Source organism: Prunus mume, linkage group LG1, assembly GCF_029339155.1.
Source record: "Prunus mume cultivar Tortuosa linkage group LG1, ASM2933915v1, whole genome shotgun sequence".
Classification (NCBI taxonomy): domain Eukaryota; kingdom Viridiplantae; phylum Streptophyta; class Magnoliopsida; order Rosales; family Rosaceae; genus Prunus; species Prunus mume.
In genome coordinates this window covers 586,465-602,441 of record NC_142698.1, presented here as the reverse complement: position 1 = coordinate 602,441, position 15,977 = coordinate 586,465, and the positions used below count along the sequence as shown (strand labels likewise).

The 15,977-nt window shown below is 36.5% G+C and overlaps 1 long non-coding RNA gene and 2 pseudogenes across 1 annotated transcript; 1 reads left to right on the top strand and 2 right to left on the bottom strand.

Annotated features, from left to right (window-relative positions):
• The first annotated feature begins 2,348 nt into the window (after positions 1–2,348).
• On the top strand, positions 2,349–5,672 carry LOC148920613 (uncharacterized). Its single transcript, XR_016127030.1, has 3 exons — positions 2,349–2,983; positions 3,072–3,231; positions 4,002–5,672. It is a non-coding gene; the product is annotated as an uncharacterized LOC148920613 (long non-coding RNA).
• A 342-nt stretch (positions 5,673–6,014) lies between these two features.
• Positions 6,015–9,149, bottom strand: LOC148920612 (LEAF RUST 10 DISEASE-RESISTANCE LOCUS RECEPTOR-LIKE PROTEIN KINASE-like 2.7; annotated as a pseudogene).
• A 755-nt stretch (positions 9,150–9,904) lies between these two features.
• LOC148920611 (PR5-like receptor kinase pseudogene) lies at positions 9,905–10,803 on the bottom strand (annotated as a pseudogene).
• Positions 10,804–15,977: the final 5,174 nt, after the last annotated feature.

The following is a 15,977-nucleotide window of genomic DNA, read 5'->3' as shown; positions in this document are numbered from 1 at the left end:
AATTAAATTGTTGTAGAACATAGGTCAATTGCCATATTGTTTGCAAAGAATAATTGGGTTAAGAACTAGTTATGAGAAATCGATTCTTGAATTCCTAATAACAAATGATATGTTTTAGGGTTTTTGTGACACTCATATTCTATTCGATCTTAATGGATTCTTGATTGTTAATTTGAGTAAATGTCATACTAGATTTCAATTAAGAATATACGTATTGATGTAAATGACATACACTTTACATACACTTAAGAGGGAATCATACAACTCGAGTCAAATTCCACGATTTGTTGTGAGTGTCGTCATCATATGCTTGCTAGAAATTGATTATCTATTGTTGTTTATGGATTGATTGATTGTTTGGAGGTGGATAGTGAATCCTAGCTATTGTTCTTGATTGATTTTAAACCAATTTCTCTTAAACTCTAATTTAAATTTTGTTTTGTTTTCTTTCCCGTGTTTGTTTTATTTACAAAATCAAATCTAAACCCCCTTGGTGTTGGCGTGTGTGTGGAAGTCATTGTGGTTTCAATCTTTATTTTGTTTTCGTGTTTAATTGTGTAAGTTTGCATTGTGTGACATTGATAAAAATCTCTTTAGATCACAATCTATGTGGGATCGACCCTTGCTTGCTTACTATACTATCATATGATTTGTGCACTTGTTAGGTTTTAATATTGTTGTTAAAAATTACCAACAGTCCCGATAAAGGTATTGTTTTATGCATATTTGTTTTTTCTCTATCAATATTGTGTTGAATTATAAATTCCTGCTAGTTTAAGTTTTATTTTACAGATGTAATATTTTGGTTGGATGAAACTTATCTTTAAGTATAATTGGTTCAACATAAATGGAAATATAATAGGACCCCTTAATAGGCCTCAAAACCCTTCCTTATTTCATTGGGTTTTGGGTCTCAAGATACAACTTAATTTAAACTGTTATTAAACCTGATATGACTTGGTATCTAGTGCACCGATCTAAATAGGAAAACATAACATTCTCCCACTAGATCAAGCACTAGAACACTAAGCTTCTATATTCTGAGAGGTTTAATAATCTTTATTGGCCATGAGTTTAAACAGTTAAGTCCTTCCCCTCAAGCTACCGTGAAAAGTGATTAAACAAAACGAACTATAGAAAAGCGCTGCTCTCTATTAAAACATGTCATCTATAATCACACGATGCAATCTCAAAACACATGAAGCACCTACAATGTGAACCTGAATATGTACTGACCCTTAGTGTGAAACTTTATGCATTTCAGTACAAGCACCCCTTTACGACTTAGCAAGAGTCAATCCGCAATGTTATTAAAAACAATAGTATCTCAAAAGAGACCATAAACTCACATGCATAAACAAAGTTGCATAATAAGTTTAAACAACTAAATAGTCAAAATGGAAGAATTTATTTAAATAAAACTATCAACCAAATTAACATCCTTAAATGCAAATCCCTCAATCCAGAAGACAGCAAAATAAACAAAACAGACAAACTAGTAAAATATCATAATGGGAATAAGACTGCCACTAGATTGCAGCATCAAAGCTAGGAAAAGTCCCATGCTCTCAACATGTCTCAGAAAAGCTTCTGAAGGCAAAAACTTTGTGAACGGATTTGCAATCATATCTTGAGTTCTAATATGATCAAACTTGACTAGTTTGTCCGCTACCTTCTCCCTCACTATCAAATACTTTCTGTCAATATGCTGAAGTTCGGACAACATCCTGTTGTTCATGCAGTGAAAAACAACTGCAATGTTGTCATTATACATCTGTATTGGTCTAGAAATCAAGTCTATCACCGTAATGTCTTTAATAAAATTCCTTAGCCATATTGCATGAGAAGTGGCTTCATAGCAAGCTATGTATTCTGAAAACATGGTTGAACTCGAAACGTGCATCTGTAAATCAACATATAAGTCTTTGTTCTCTGTAGGTACCTCAGAACCTTCTTTCCAGCTATCCAATGTTGCATTCCTGGATTTAACTAAAATCTCCCCATCTTGCTAATGCACTGCAAGGCTGGAGTACATGTATGCGCCTTGTGCATACATAATGCTTCCAACTAGAGAAGCGTATGACTTATTCCTCATCTCATCTTCTTCTTCTTTATTCTTGGGCAATGCTCCTTTAAATCTCCTTTAGCTAATGTTATGTTTTCTGTGATAGGCCTAGAAGACCTCGAGCTCGGTCTCTCTGAATCTCAATGCCCAACACAAAAGCAGCTTCTCCCAAATCCTTCATCTCAAAGTTATTTGAAAGTAGTTTCTTGGTGTCCTTCAGTAAATTATGGTCATTCGTAGCCAAAAGTATGTCATCGACATATAGCACCAGAAATCTGCAATCCAGAGTAGTATTGACAACAATGCCTGCTGGACAAGTATTGTTCCACAAATCTGCAAAGGCAACTTTGAGAGTCTGTCATGTTGTTGATTCCAAAAATCTGGTAACGTTGTGACATGATTGAGATCTCAGGGCCATCGGTTTTGCATTCTAGTTCAAATGCAGGGTGGCCGCAGTACTCTGGCCGGTGGAGACCCCAGAATGGATATCCTATGTCATTGTCATCTATTCCTGAGCACCAAAATGTTTTACTGCAGTTTAGGTATTGCTTATCATAGCCAGCAGACAGAGAGGGGAGGACATTTGCAATAGAGCGAAGGAGAAACAAACACAGGCAACAAAGTTTCATTTTTCTCTCCGTGGAGCTAAGAAAGCCAGAAATAGAACTCAGATATGGAAAGTGAAGTTATTATGTTTCTGTAAATGTACATATTCTTTTTGTTTGCTTGAGACAAACAGTGTTTGAATTCAATGGCTTTTCCCAAGGAAATGACTTTGAATCTTCTTTCAGTTAATTTCGCATGCACCTGCACCAGAGAAGATTAAAAGAGGCCAAGACAAATCCTGTTGTCTAGAAGGATGACTATATTTAACTAGAGTTATTTTGACTCCATTGCTGATGCTACCTCAGATTGCAGGTAACAACGAATTAGCACACATAAGTAGATGCTTACTATCTTGGGCATAATCATAACTAAACTATTTTTTTTCGCTTTGTACTTGTAGCTTGAAGATTTTTGTTCCAATGACAGTCCTAGCACTCGTTATTCTCATTCCAGTCAATGTATCAAGTGGAACATTATTTTTCCCAAGGAAAGAATTAGTTTTGACTTTTGAGTGACATTGATAAACTCTCTATATCAAATGTGCGCCCTAAATCCATAAGGTAACTCTGTAACTCTTTTATACTTTTACAAATATTCAGATTTGATGATAACTGATTAACGTATGAAGTGCAGTATTGACCTCTCTTTAATTGAAATTATGCATAAAAAATATGACGTTCTTGATATTAATGAGCAAATGAAGGTCAAAATAACACCATTGTTATGCATACATTTTTAATTTTTCATGTTCAACACACATCCAGTAATTATTTACTTACCCATGATAGCGCATAGATGAGAAGAATATTGTTGTACCTGGATTGTTATATCGAATTTAACATTAACACATGCCTAAATTCCTTTAGTTGGATAGTTCTTTTTCTATTTGGATAGTTGAATTTGTGATTCCATTAATCCAGTAAAAATAGATTGAGCCAATAATATAATAGGAGTGATATTATTTCTAATTTCACCAACTATAAGGTATTCCAAGTATTTGTTAAATAAGCAAGTACTAGAGTGTTTTCTGGTCAAGGGATTTCATTGTTGTACATATTAGCCATGGTGTACTGTGACACATGTAAAATCAAAATGTAAAAAATAAAAAAGAAAGAAAAAGAGAGTAATAGTGCAAGACAATAATGATGAATGTATTTAGGGTGGAAGGAGGGAGAATTAGAATTGTATATTGAAATTAAAGATCTGGTATCTGCCGCTATATTTTTATTTTGTTTTGTTTTGTTTTGTTTGTTTGCCATTGTATTCTATTTTATCATTTATCATATACGAATGCAGATTTTACTAAAGGGTTGAAATCTATGCATTTCAGGTTTTTTTTTCCACATAGGATTGGAAGACTTGTTCACCTCTGGACTTGTTACATGTTATACAAGGAGTATGACTATGGCATCAATGAGATTACAATTCTTAGCTTCACAGCGCAGGCGTGCAGAACAGTTCACAGTGAGTAAAATCATCAATTACCACATAAGAATCCATAAGAATTAAGTGGAATTGGTAAGACATTAATAAATAAATAAAAAGGAATAATAAGAGAGGTATGTTTTTCCCAAGGCTTTTGGATTCTCTCTCGCTCGTGAGGAGAGACTAGCATTAGGGTTAGGGTTTGGATATAGGTTATGCCCTTTGGCCGCCGTAGTTGTCAAACTTCTTCTCTCAACACGTCATCATCCTCCCCTGTCATGCTCTTCTCTTTCGTCAGTGTGTTCTTCGGAAATTGTCTCTCTTTGTGGCCGCTTGGGATTGTGGTGGGTGGCTCATCACCTTGCTCATGGGTTTTCGGACGAGACTGTTTGGCTTGGTGGTTCTGTCATGGTGTCCTAGAGTTCGTATTTTAGTTGGTTTGCTGGTTTTTGGTGAGGTCTGTTTGGCGTGGTGATTCTGTCGTGGTGTTCTTAGGGTTCGTGCTTCGCTAGTGGTCTGGTCTGGTTTTTGCGTTGGTGTGTAGTTCTCTAATCTTGCGTGGTTGTGTGGCTTTGTGTCTTTAGCATTCGTGGTGACTCGGTGGTCAGGGTTGTGATAAGGATTTTTGTGAGGTTTTGGTTCTGCCAGCTAGGAGTTTATTGGTGGTTGGGTTCTATGAGTTCTTGGATCAAATGGATCTGGTGCGTTTTAGGATCCTCGGTGTTATGCATGATTTTTGGAGGATAGGGTTGTTGGTTGCAATCTCTATTCCCATAACTTCGGATTCTTTTGTGGTGAGGATTTGGGATCCACATGGAGGATAGGGTTGTTGGTTGCAATCTCTATTCCCATATCTTCGGATTCTTTTGTGGTGAGGATTTGGGATCCAGGTGGTGATAGAGCGTTTACTGTTGTTGAGCCATATTTCGTCGAGTTTGCTGAAAAGGTGACGGGGGCCAACCTCGAGGGCTCTCCCAATTCCCCCTTATGTGTTTGCTGGAACGTTTGTGGGCTTGGCATCCGATAAACGTTCCTATTATGATGCTCTTTTGTTGGAAGTTCGTCACACGAAGAGGCCAATCTTGATCACCCCTGCCGTGTTAGGTAGGGTTCTAGATTAAGACTCATGGAGTTGGTATTGGTAACGATCACCACTCGATCTGTACATCGAACTATGTTTGCATGGGAGTTTTTCTTTGATAGTACTGCGTGTGGTAGGTTATTCTTTGCTGGGCCTGGAGTTGTGCTTTGTTTTGTCTATCTTCTTTTGGGTTCTTTATAGACTCATGGAGTTGGTATTGGTACTTCTGCTGACTATGTTCTTATGCTCACTAAACGTTGTTTTGTATATCGAACTATGTGTGCATATATAGGAGTTTTTCTTTTGCAGTCTTACATTGTAGTGGGTTGTTCTTTGCGGGACTTGGAGTTGTGTTTTTTTTTTTTGTCTATTTTCTTTTGGGTTCTTTATAGTGGTCCAAAGTGGCCTATGTCAGACTCTCTTGTTAGTCCATGGTATGTTTTGAACAAAATTTTTTGATGGAAAATTGGAATGAGAAGAGTTTATGATTTTATATATCAGATTCTATATAAATAGATTCCATAGTTGCAAGGATGGATGTGGGTGAGCTACTAGCATAAGATTCCTATAAGTAAAATATAGATAATAAAAATTTGATGGCCTAATGGAAAAGCGCACTTAGTTGATGTGCAGTTGGGATGTAGACTATTTTTCCATATTTTTGTCGGGTTATAGCCTAGTTAGACGGGCCTGGGTACGTGCCTGACAAAGAACCATTTAGAATAGAAGATTTAGAAGAGAAAGATCTGATGAATCTAATTTCATTAGATTGCTCTCTCTCTTTCGTATCCCTCTATTAGACAATTGTTCATGCATTTATAAATGAGATAGTTGCTGTAAACAATAAAATTCCCCTCGGGAATTGATAATCGGTAAAGATTTGTGTTGATAATCTGTCAGAGATTGAAGTACAAGGGACTGCAACTATTTTTAGGCTAAAGTCGGAGTGATCTAGGGGACAAAAAAGAGGTGAAACATAGGCATGACAATTAGGGAAGAGGTCCTGATAAAGGTATTATTCTATGTATATTTATTTTTCCTCTATCAATATTCCAGTGCCAAGTCTTCTGCAGCTATTGTAGGAAAAAATAAGAAAGGCTTGGGTGCAATTTGCAAGGAATGAAGGGGTCCTTCCAACATCTCTACAACTTTGGTCATTGATGGCCGATCAGAAGGATTGGTCTGAATGCACCAGAGACTTATTAATACCATCTTTCTTGCTATTTCTTTTTCCTCCTCTGTGATTGCCCCAAAAACATTCTCATCCTTGTCTAGCTCTAGATCTTTATAAATGTAATGTGGAAACATTTCACTCGTATGAGACACTCCCGAATCCAAATTCTTTCTTGCCCCAACCATTTCAAGAACCAACATCCCGTAGCTGTAAACATCAGATTTGTGAGACACTCCTCCAAAGTTCCGACTAAACACTTCTGGTGCAATGTATCCTGCAGTCCCTCTTGTGCCCATCATCGATACAATACTGTCCTTCGTTTTGCATAATTTAGCAAGGCCAAAATCAGAGATTTTTGGGCGAAAATCTTTGTCGAGAAGAATGTTCTGTGGCTTTATGTCAAAATGCAAAATTCTTGTGTTACATCCACCGTGTAAGTATTCTAGTTCTCGAGCAATACCAACTGCAATTTCAGATAGCGTTTTCCATTCTAATCGAAAATTTGCCATTTCAGATCCGTGCTTATGTATGAAATTATCCAGAGATCCATTAGGCATGAACTCATAAATCAAAGCTCTTTTGTCCCCCTAATGTGAATCCAAAAGAGTGACTATGTTGACATGGGAGGTTCTACCAATGCTAGCAACTTCATTAACAAAGTCTTCTCCATTACCCTTGGACTCGCTTAGGACTTTGACCGCCACCAGAAGCCCATCAGGTGCTTGCCTTTGTGACGAGTTCCATATCCACCTTTACCTAGTCTCTCTCTGAAAGAGTCTGTCATTTTCTTGACATTTGCAAAGGTATACCGCTTTGGAGTAAGCGATCCATAGTTCCTTATAAATGCCTCAACATCAAACTCATCCCTCTTATCTTTCTTGACGAATAAGACCGTTCTTTTTCTTGATATGTGTGGAGGCGATTTTCGGACATTTTGCTTCCACAATATGCATAAAATAATACAAAGAATGATTATTATCACGGAAAATCCACCAACAGCCAAACCTGCAACAAAATACTTGTTTCATTAAAATAAGACTATCGACAAATGTTAATCGATATATCTTTCTGGATTTGATCAACAAAAACTACCTTTTTTGTCATTTGCTTATTTGCCTTAAATTTGGTCATTGTGTCGCTAATTTTACTCAATCGAGTCAAATTGTTGCCAAATGCTTATAATTTGACAACATTCCATCTGTTTTTTCTTTTTCTAAAACCTTATTATTAAATATTAATTAATTTATTAGTATAGAATCAATAAGAACCCTATAATGCCAACAAGCATTGGTTGACTTTGTAAAGGTTCTTATCTTTGCTAAGGCCAAGGTTCGAATCCCGCTGCCGAAAATGCCTCTTAGTAGGTAATCTGTAAAAACAAAAAAAGGGGCTAAGACCACCTTTGTAAGTCCTCAAAGAGACCTTAGTATGCCCTGGTCCTGAGATGGAATAGCCTCCCGTTCCCCTAAATTTTTTTTCATTTAATATTCCTTTTTTAATATTTTATGAAGTAATCTTTTTATTTATTTATTTTTTAAATCATTTTTGTTCCAATGTTGCTCCTCATAACTTGAATTGGGTAACACTCTTAAGGGTTTAAAAGTTTTACAAAATTTTCTATACAAAATGTTCAATTTCTGAAATTCGTAGCAACATGATCTCTTTTCTTGTTTATGTCAAGTTCAGTAGTTTCTGTTTTTTGTTTCTGCACACAATTCCCGATTTCTGACCCGGGTTTTTAACAGACAAGCCTAATGACACACACCTAGGTAGCTGTCTAGGATGTAATAAAAAGCTGTGTATGCCACCAATCCTGGAATTCAATTCTGTAATTTATAAGAGAATGACAAGGGACAGACATACCTTCTGCTCCGGGTGCAGTTGCCTTACATACGGTTGCATAGGTCTGATCGAGGCAAAAGCAACTGAATCCACCATTTTTCGTGTTAAGCCCACACTTCCCTCCTGATTCCACACAATTGGTGCATTGAATATTATCGATCTGCAATCCCAATTCAAAGCCCCCATCTACCACTTCCTCGATAGTTGTTCGATTGGCCTCTAGAGCCAGAGCAGCTGTCGTAAAAGCAGAATACTGACCCAATTTTTACAGGTACCGTTGGCGACAGGATCAAATGGGAGACTTCCACGACATACGTAACATTGTCGTTGTTTGTATCGCAGGTTGGGAATTAGAGTTAAGCCCGGGGTATTTATACTTGCACACCCATAGTAAAGGTCAGGTTTATCAAGGCCCAGAAGTATAATCAAACAGAGAGAAGTTGATGTTGGTGTTGACATAAGTCTGAGGACAGATAGTTTCCCAATAGTCCTGCCTGGCAACTGTAACAGAGGGAGCACTATAGTTGGTTTTAAGAATTCTGTAGTTGATACTCGATATGCTGATCATGGGGACATTATCTAGGCATTCCGCATCGAACCCTGGCGGACCACAGTAATTAGCTCGGTTTACTCCCCGAAACGGGTACGAGAGTCTGATGCCACCGCAGTTAATATCTTCGCCGCAGTTTGCATATGGTAGATCATCCTGGCTTAGACTCGACTCAGCGTTGATCGAAAGAAAGTAAGTGATCAAAAGCAAAGGAACCACAGATTGAAGCCGTAGGGAGTGCATAATTGCTGGGAAGGCTCAGGATAAGTGACAAACCAATACGTGTGAAAAATAGAAAAAGGGAAGCACAGGATTACAACTAGGAAATTCACAGGTCGTGATGATTAAGGATGAGTCGTGTTTTTTGGGGCATAGAAGACTTCGAAATATTCAATGAATGGCATAGAAGATTTTCACATTATGATAGATATAATAATACAATTTTTGGCCACTTAACAAGGCCCAACCCCAATAAAAGAAAACCTACAGAAGGATAAATTTATAAGACTTATAGGTGAAACTTTTCTGTTGTTTAGAAGACTTTTCACTACTGAATCATCACAACTGTACATTGATTATTATCTGTCACCAATTCTAATTGAAAACTTGTGAAGTCCATTACAAATATTCCTTCAACAATTCAAATTCATGGGGTCCACACTGCTAAGGTGGTATAGAATTTTTTGCACTTCTCCTCTTGCAATTTCTGAATTTCTGTATAGGTAACTTTGAATCTTTGATTTAATTTGGTTTCAAATCAGGATTAAAGGAGACAAATTCCAATAGAGGACATAAATTGAAGTCTACGTGTTTCCCTCTTTTTGGCTAAGTAGGTCAAAGCAAAGATGTTTTGGTCTTTCTTGTCTTGAGCTGCGTAGGCGTTTCACTAGGGGCTTGGATAGAAAGATTGTGCGAGTGTATTTGCACTTTTGACTTCTAATCAATGAACCACATCTTAGCCTAGGTTATTTTAGAACAAATATGCTTTACGAAATATTTAACCATTGAAAAAACAAAAAAAATTGAATTAATTAAAAAAAAAAAAGAGTTTACATTCTCATTTCGGGTAATGAAAGCTGTTTCATTTTCCCAAGCCAAATTTCTTACAAATCAGCTGGAATTTCCTAATTAATGAAGATCTGCTGATGAAGCTAATTGCCTTTATTCTGTTTCAGATGGTTGGGATGTGGTCACAGAGTCTTCTGCAGCTATTGTAGGAGAAAACAAGAAAGGCTTCGGTGCGATTTGCAAGGAATGAAGGGGTCCTTCCAACATCTCTACAACTTGGGTCATTGATGGCCGATCAGAAGGATTGGTCTGAATGCACCAGACTTACTAATACCATCTTTCTTGCTACTTCTTTTTCCTACTCAGATATAGCGCCAAAAACAATATCATCCTTATCTAGCTCTAGATCTTTATAAACACAATGTGGAAACATTTCACTCGTATCAGACACTCCTGAATCCAAGTTCTTTCTTGCTCCAACCATTTCAAGAACCAACATCCCGTAGCTGTAAACATCAGATTTGTGAGAGACGCCTCCAAAGTTCCGACTAAACACTTCTGGTTTGTATCCTGCAGTTCCTCTTGTGCCTAACATCGACACAATACTCTCCTTCGTTTTGCATAATTTGGCCAGGCCAAAATCAGATGTTCTGTGGCTTTATGTCAAAATGCAGAATTCTCGTGTTACATCCACGATGTAAGTATTCTAGTCCTCGTGCAATGCAAACTGCAATTTCAGATAGTGTTTTCCATTCTAAGAGACAATTTGCCAGTTTAGAACCGTACTTATGTATGAAATTATCCAGAGATCCATTAGGCATGAACTCGTAAATCAAAGCCCTTTTGTCCCTCTCATAACAGAATCCAGAAAGAGTGACTATGTTGACGTGGGAAGTTCTACCAATGCTAGCAACTTCATTAATAAATTCTTCCCCGTTACCCTTCGACTCGCTTAGGACTTTTACCGCCACGAGAAGGCCATCTGGTAGCCTGCCATTGTACACGGTTCCATATCCACCTTTACCTATTTTATCTTTGAACGAGTTTGTCATTTTCTTGACATTTGCATAACTACTATACCTCTTTGGAGTAAACGATCCATAGTTCCTAATAAGTGCCTCAACATCAAATTCAAACTTTTATCTTTCTTGAAGAAGGCCAATATTCTTTTCCTTGTTATGCATATGGTAAAAAAAAATGATTATGATGATGATGGAACAGCAACCGCAATGCCTATATATGGAAAAATTGTTCAAGTTATATGCATTTCAGTGATTTGTGAAAGAAAACAAAGATCGAAACTTCTGGTATTTTCTATTTATCATATATACTCACCTACGGCCAATTGTTTCCGTGAACCTGCACAGAAGAAAGGTTAAATCATAAGAGTTCTTAATTTGATAATAGAAAATGATCATTTGTGTAATATAAAGACTAGAAAAACTAGGCATAAGTACAAAGTAAGGCATAGCATGAGTGGTTAAGTGTCATCAGTGGGTGGCGGGAACGGTGGCAGCAATGGGTGACGGTGGGGGTGGGGTTTATATAGCGGGGGCAAAAACGTAAATGTAAATCACATTAATCATGCATACCAGGGGCTTACTCATTGACCTTTAATAAAACAAAATTTAAAACTTATTCACCTAGGGGCAAACCATTTTCAACCATCAAAGAAGTCAATAGTGGTCACGTAGGTATAGGGCTAAATCATAAAAGGGGTCTCCAAAATCACGTGGGTTTTGAGTGCTCTGCATAAATTACGTCCAAAACTTGACTAAACCTCGCTCAAGCTGCTAGATTTTTCACTAACTTTTCATCATTCTGAAGTTATATTTTCTATGCTTAATTTCATCAAAGATTGATGCGTAGCTACTTTCTAATAGCCAGTCAATATAAGACTTTTCGTAATGTCCATTCGGACATAGTTTGATTAGTAGTATCAATTACAATTTCAATCCAATCGCTCTTGTACTAGTCTATTTGTTTAGTTTTCGAATTGCACAAGTGAAATATTGAAGTCCTTATCAATCAAGGCATATAAAAGAACCAATTCAAGCAAGTTCTCATTATGAGTACAATAGATTCATTAGAAGTTAAGATTTCTTAAGACACCAGATACCAATAGTGGCACGCTTATAACCATACTCCGAGATCATTGAAGCTTAGTTTGGCCCATTTGTCTTGGATAACATAAATGAGCGTCGAAGCCCACACTAACACTTTTGGAGTAAACACCAATATTTGACAATATTTCATTTTTTTTTTCGTTTAATACTTCAGTGTAAGACTTTTCTGCTGTTTGATAAAAGTGCGATCAATGAAAGTTTTGGTGACCACTAAAAAGCGTCTTTATAGAAAATGCAGCGTTTTTTTTTATTTTTGGCCAGGAAACATGGAATTATCAAATCATAAAGATTTCAATTTATGCAACCCCCCACATACCTTTTACTCTTCGTCAAGCCCAATATCACAAAGCCCAGAAGTATAATTTAGCAGATAACATTAATGTAAGTGTTATTGAAGACATCTGATTTCTCAAAAGTCCTGCCTAGCAACTGTACCTTAAGCTCTCTGCATTTAGATTAAAATTAGAGAGTTTCACCAATACACTCAAAATAGGGGCTGAAATTATAAAAAAGCCCAACATGAAAAACACTTTATAAACACACCCAAAACCACTCAAAACTCATTGATAATAAACACACCAAAAAAATATACAATTGTTGATTTTTGGGTTGATTTTGGGTGTGTTTCTATGTTATAAATAGTGTTGAATTTTTTTTATAAATTCATATCTAGGATTGGGTTTATTTATAAATTTGTATTAAAGCTATCTTATTTACATGTTGGTTGGATGATCAAGGTGAACAAAGGTCGACTCACGTAGCATCTTAAATAGTTTTTTTTTATTATTTATTATTTTTTATTATTTATATTTTTATTTTTTAAAGGGGACAGTTGGTGGCAAGCCACGGCCATCCACCCCTTCCTGGACCCGGAGAGGCTATAGGGAATTTCACCCGTCCAGCCCTCATCGCTTGATTCTGTGGCTGTGGCAGGAATCGAACCTAGGATCTCCCGTTTACATAGGGCCTGGGAAACGCCCTTACCACTGGGCCAACCCGTGAGGGTTCATCTTAAATAGTTTAAACCCTATAGTGTATTTCTTAGACTGCTTAGAGCATAAAATACTGCAGAGTTTTGAAGTCCAGTAAGACCAACAAAAAGTGTTGACTGGCACCATTCAAGACTTCCAATTTGTTCAATGTACCAAAGGAAATTAAAATGGCAGCCACAAGGAGTGATGCGGTTGGCAAACTGTCATCTTCAGCTGAAGAACTAATTGGTGTTTCAATGGCGGGGTTCGAATTGATAGGGAGCACTTTGTGGCTAGGGATAAGCCGAACCCCGAGTGGGGCTTAATCCAACCCTTTGGGTGTGGGGACACCTTGTGATATTTTACCAAAAAAAAAAAAGGAAATTAAAATGACCAAAACATGAACACTCTTAGAGCATTCACAATGGGCTCCCTAAACCACATCCTTAGACAAATTTTAAGGAGGAATTGGAAAACTACAACTCCAACCATGCTCTCTATCCACCTCTTAAAATAGGGAAACCTCTAGGAGCTCCTAAATCTGAGGAAAGATAAAGGACTTCTAGTGACTCCCTATAATTTAATGATGCTTTGTTTTATGCATATTTTAAACTTTTAATTGATACTAACTATATTTATATTATTTTTTTAATAGAGATGGACCAATTATATTGAATCAAAAAATAATTATAGTATTTATGACTCCCTAAACTATGGAGTATGATTGTAGTTCAAATTTTATATAGAGAGCTCCTAAAATAGCTTTTATGTGTTGTTAGCTATATTTTAATTGAAAAATAGAGAGCATGATTGTAGATGCTCTTAAGGGTTTAAGGTTCAATTGGTTTACAAAATTTTCTATCCAAAATGTTCAATTCCTGATCCATAGCAACATGATCTCTTTTCTTCACTACTACAAAAAAGGATAAAGACGACGGGAATTCACCGTCGTGTATTCGGTTTTCAAACCGTCGTGGAATCGACCGACATCTATTTGGGTGTCAAACCACGACGCTAAATCACCGTCGTTGTTAAAACAAACAACGTCATTAACAAATAATAACCGACGTCTTTGTAATGGAAAAAGAGATAAAAAAACAGTCGAGGATGAGAATAGACGACCAATTCTAACAAAAAACGTCATTAAAAAAGAAATATATGACATATATTAACAGAACATGGCTGCAAGATATACATACATACGGCTCTCAATATACCTTTCACGACAAATAAAAATATGACGTCTTTAAATACATAATCGACGACGTTATTGACTCCTACTACGTCAGTATCTTTTCAACAACCGTCGTGAAATGAATTTTCCACTTCGATTTTCTATTAATGATGACGTGGAAATAGATGTTTGGGTCATTACTTATGACGCATATATTTAACTGACGACATTGTACTAACAAACAACGTCTTTTCCAAATAATTGAGAGCCGTATTACAGAATTTATACGTCATCTCTTAAAATATAATCGTCGTCTAATGGATCTGACACGGCAAGGTTTCTCAGTTCACCACCGTGTAAAATAGTTTTAACGACACAATCTTAAAATAAACGACGTGGAAAATATGTTGAGGTCATTACTTACAACATATTAATTTATAAAGACGACGTTGTCGTCAATATACAACGTCGTTATCATTCAAAAGACAGTCGTGTTTCATAATATATACGTCATCATTAAAAAAATTACCATCGTCTAATTCCTATTAGACGGCGTTGTTAATCCGATATTAGTCGTGTAAAGAAATTTTAACGACATTATCATAAGAAAAGAGACGTGGATACATTCATATAACGTTGTTTTTGTAAAGGAACAACGTCCAAATATATCTTAACGTCAACAAATTTACTAATGGATTTAAAATACCGTCGTGAATTCATCCTTTTCCACTTTGTTTATGAAATAACATGCGACGTGGTAAAGTTAAGACGACGTCGTCTTTTGTAACGTTCAGGTTAGATATCTCGTCTTTTAGACGTCGGTATTATGGGATTGGAGTCGTGTTATTTGGAATTACATGGCGGCTCTTTATGCTTCTCCGACGTGATATCCTTAATAACTGTTTCACAATAGCGGCTCTTTATTCTTCTTTGTTACGTTGCTTTAAGACGTCGGTAAATATATTGCGGTCGTTGAATGCTCCAACGTCGTTTTTTTTATTAGAACGAGGCGTTTGTTTTTCAGATTTTTATCAAGACCGTCGTGTTTGTAATCTTGAACCAATATTTTTTGTACTGATTGTTTTGTGGCCAAAACCTGTATAATGAAAGTGAAGAAATCACATTACAATATATTACAAAATTAATGTCATACACTGGCAATTACATAAGCATCATTTAATCCATATATCTTCACACCCATCTCGAATATTTTGACTCCCAAACTCACCCACTAGTTCATCAAATGTGTCAACATTTGGCATCCCTCTAGTAAATGGCTCACACTCAATTCTCACATCACCTAAGACATCATCATCACAATAACATCATTATATTCTCTATTAGGCATTGATAACACTACCGACCAACCATGATGCATTAGGTCGTCAACAAAAAATACATATTTGACTTGAGAAGCCAAAACAAATTGGTCATTCCTATGTCCAATTTTACTCAAATCTACAAGGGTAAATATAAGTTCGTTGACTACAAGACCAGAAGTACTATCTATCCAATCACACCTAAAGACTGGGATTGTAAACTTTTGGTAGTCAAGGTCCCAAATTTCTTGAATGACACCATAGAAACCCATATTTGAGAGAATTGGGTTTTTATCCTTGACACTAGCAACTTGCATGGTATGTGCAAGTAAATAAACTCCACTATTTTGAGTTGTCCGCACATCATCTTGTGCCTTGATGTTAAATTTAATACCTTTAATAAGATAGCTCCTATATGATGGCACTGCCATGTTTGGACCAGCTGCTAGCCACCTTAAATTTTCTGATACGCCATGATTGTCTTCCTCATTAAGTTCACTTTGAACCTGCAAATTAATCATATCTTAATTCAATCTAACATAGAAAGAAGAAAATTAAAAGTCCAATATGTTATTCAATAACATATACCTTGAAGCGTAGCCATTGAATGAAAGTGCTATTGTGCTTATCCTGCAG